Raw genomic sequence first — 3,284 nt, forward strand, 5'->3', positions numbered from 1 at the left:
GTCTAATGAGACGTGAATCATAGAGATTCACGAGACCGACGCGTGGTACGCAGGTGGGTCCCATCTAACACGTCATTGCAATGTTCTCTTCTCGTTATACCGTGGGAATTATTTAAATGACCAAAGTGCCCTCCATTTCTTCCAACGCAATAATTCACCAGAGGGCAATCGACGCGTGCCGGTCGCTGTACTGCGGTCCCGCCGTCCCCGTCTTACCACAGCTCCCGGCACTGCGACATCTCGCCATCTCCCGGTCGCCATCGAGATGGCCCTCCCCACGCTGCTCGCCCCCAGTTTCAGTCTTAACCGTCGATCATGTACTTTGACGGTCTGGATTTTCCAACGCTTTCTCCCACCTTATTTTTTCTAGACCCTAGTTTTCTACAGCCAATCATCGAGGAGCAATAATGCAGCCGCTTTGATTCCCATGAACAGTAAAATAGTGGGTAGGATGGGAAAAGAACAAAGGCAGACAAATAGGAAGGCGATGTCTTTAAAGCAGAGTGCAGAAACCCAAATTCCTCCCCCCTTCCCCTTCCTCCTCCTCCTCCTCCCCAATCCTCACTCTCCGTTCGTCGGTCGATCGATCGAGATGGTGCATCCGCCCGAGCCAATCGGCCGGAGGTGGTGGGATCGCGACCGCGGCCGAGTCGGCCTCGGCATCGCCGTGGCCCTCGACCACGACGACGCCGGACCCAGCCCCAGGAAGCTCCACGCCGCGGCGCCGATGATGATCTGTTCGCCGAGAGTGAGATGTGGATCCTCCGCTCCGACCGGCCGCGCTGGGTTTACTGTGGGGTTCTGCGGTGGAGCGAGGGCTCGAGTCGGCGACTCGCCGGCGGGAGGAGTCTAGCGCTGCTGACTTCCTCAGCGATTGCTACGTGTGCAGGAAGAAGCTCCACGGCGAAGATATCTTCATGTACAGGTTAAAAAAAAACCACTCAAAATTTGTGATTTCCCCCCGACAAATCAGATCTGTTGCCGTACCGTTTTCCTTCTTACCGATAGGCAAATTTTGATTCCGTAACAGAGAGAAGGCGTTCTGTAGCATGGAGTGTCGTTACAAGAAGATGGTGGCCGACGAGTACCAGGAGCAACACGTCTCAAAAGCCCGCAAACGATCGACGGAGATCGCCAGCTCCCCCTGCTCCGGCGGCCAACTCTTCTTCACCGGCATCGTCGTCACATAATTACATACGCAAAAACTGGCAGAAATCATACCCAGGCGGCGAGATCGGGCATCACTTGATGCGTCGATAGATATGAACTTTTCAATTTTGAATTAGATTAATGTTTTGGGAGTTTCAAAAGGAAACTACAATCAAACGAGAAGTCTAAATTTCCCCCAAATTGAGACTGTAATATCTTCCTCCACCTGTAATTGTTTTTCCCCCAAAGAGTGGCTTTAAATTGTATTGAATAACATCTTGAAGTAGGCAAAGTAGCTGCAGAAGAGTTCATAGATCTTTTCCTAAGAAAACTAATGTTTATTGCCAACATAGTTGTGTAATATTAAACTGGTGAGGATCTTTTGTTGAAGTCCAAGGTAGGACAACTAGATGACCATCTTCGAGACTGACAGTTTTGGCACAGACTTATTTGATTTCATCTTCCATTCTTTCATCTCCACTTCTTTGCATTTGAAATTGGACCACTTGGATTACTTTTATAGATAATCTCTGTTAACGCATGAATGAAAGTAGTCTGTTCATTTTTAAAATCTTTAGTGCCATTTGCCTTACTTTCCTCCAACACAATTTTCTTTTCTTTTTTTTTTTTCAACTCTTTCCTCTTCCTAATCAAAGTAATATTAATGTTATCGTATATAAAATATTCCAAGAGATCATTTTATAGACTCTACTAATATTTTTTTCAACTCTTTCCTCTTCCTAATCATTGAGTCATTAATGCTCCAGTCTATTCCTTTCCTTGAGTAAAAATCTTCAAAAATATTCCAATTCTTGCCTGAAGCACTATAAATTTGACTTAAAACATGAATTGTTAACTTCTGTGGTTTAGAGCACTACATCCATGAGTCGAACATTATTCATCTACAACACATTTAAATATGTAAACATTAAAAAAATATCAAAGTAAAAGATTATAACAAGATTAAAGTTATTTAATATCTTCATCTCATTTGTTAGTTTACTTCTCAAAGTAGTATTATTATATGCATCCTTTTCAATAGATCAAGAATTACTAAAAGCTTGCAAGAAAATTCTAGCGAATTGAGTTAATGACAAGGTTAAAATCTTGAGTTGTATCCGAGTTTTAGTGTTTAACTATAACGATATTGTTTTGGTATCATGTCGACATTTTGATATATGATGTTAATGACATATTGGAGATTGAAGGAAGGATATAAAATATAGAAAAGAAATGTTATCTATATCGAGTGGTATCGAGATTCGACAATTTATTAAAATGATATGTTTCAATCATTTTGGGTAGAAAATTTTAAACCGTAATTAATTTCAAACTATGATTAATGATATTCTAATATGATTCAACCTTTTTTTTTCTTTGTTTGAACTCTTTTCACTATCTATTTCCTAGCAGCGTGCTTAGCATTAGACAAATATCCCATCACTACCAATAAACCTTGGAACACGTACAAATGGTTTAGTTAATTGACAATTAGTGACACACTTTTGAAATTTAGAATCAAGAACAAGTTCAATTAAACTTTTCCTTTACTTTCCTTTGCATAAGAAAAAGTCCACTTCCTCGAGATACCATGAAGCATTCTTTTGCGCACGCATATATACTGATTGTATTGCAAGTAAAAAAATGAAGTTGTTATCTTAACAATCCCTCTTGAGTGACCCCACATATTCTAAAAGGACCACTTTGTAGGAAAGTATTTTTTTATCATTTTTGTCGGAAATTGATTCTTATTTATTTCTATAAATCTATCACGTAGTGACTAACTCGGCTATCTCATGGGACACAATGAAACTTATTGCAGAAGATATAAGAATAGGTTAAAGTATCTCTCTTTCCTTTGTCCATTTTCTCACCAAAATTCAACGCAAAACAATGACTATAAATATATTTTGTGATCATTTACTAGTGCCACAGATTGAGACTAATAAAGTGTGGAAATTCTTCCTCTAAAGCTCTCCCTAGAACCACGTAATTTTCTGTTATAAAAAATATAAATTATGATTTGCCCCGGGCTACGATATAAAGGCAGGGCATCCATATAATTTCCAAAGCACTCATGGTAAATTCCCACTACGACGTACCATAAAATATTTTTCTTCCGTGAGAAAATAAAT

The 3,284-nt window shown here is 40.1% G+C and overlaps 1 long non-coding RNA gene across 1 annotated transcript; it reads left to right on the forward strand.

The window, feature by feature from the left end:
* Window positions 1–358: 358 nt before the first annotated feature.
* LOC122020194 lies at window positions 359–1,462 on the forward strand. Its single transcript, XR_006122149.1, has 2 exons — window positions 359–925; window positions 1,031–1,462. It is a non-coding gene; the product is annotated as an uncharacterized LOC122020194 (long non-coding RNA).
* The last annotated feature ends 1,822 nt before the right edge of the window (window positions 1,463–3,284 follow it).

Source organism: Zingiber officinale, chromosome 9A (genome assembly GCF_018446385.1).
Source record: "Zingiber officinale cultivar Zhangliang chromosome 9A, Zo_v1.1, whole genome shotgun sequence".
Taxonomy (NCBI): domain Eukaryota; kingdom Viridiplantae; phylum Streptophyta; class Magnoliopsida; order Zingiberales; family Zingiberaceae; genus Zingiber; species Zingiber officinale.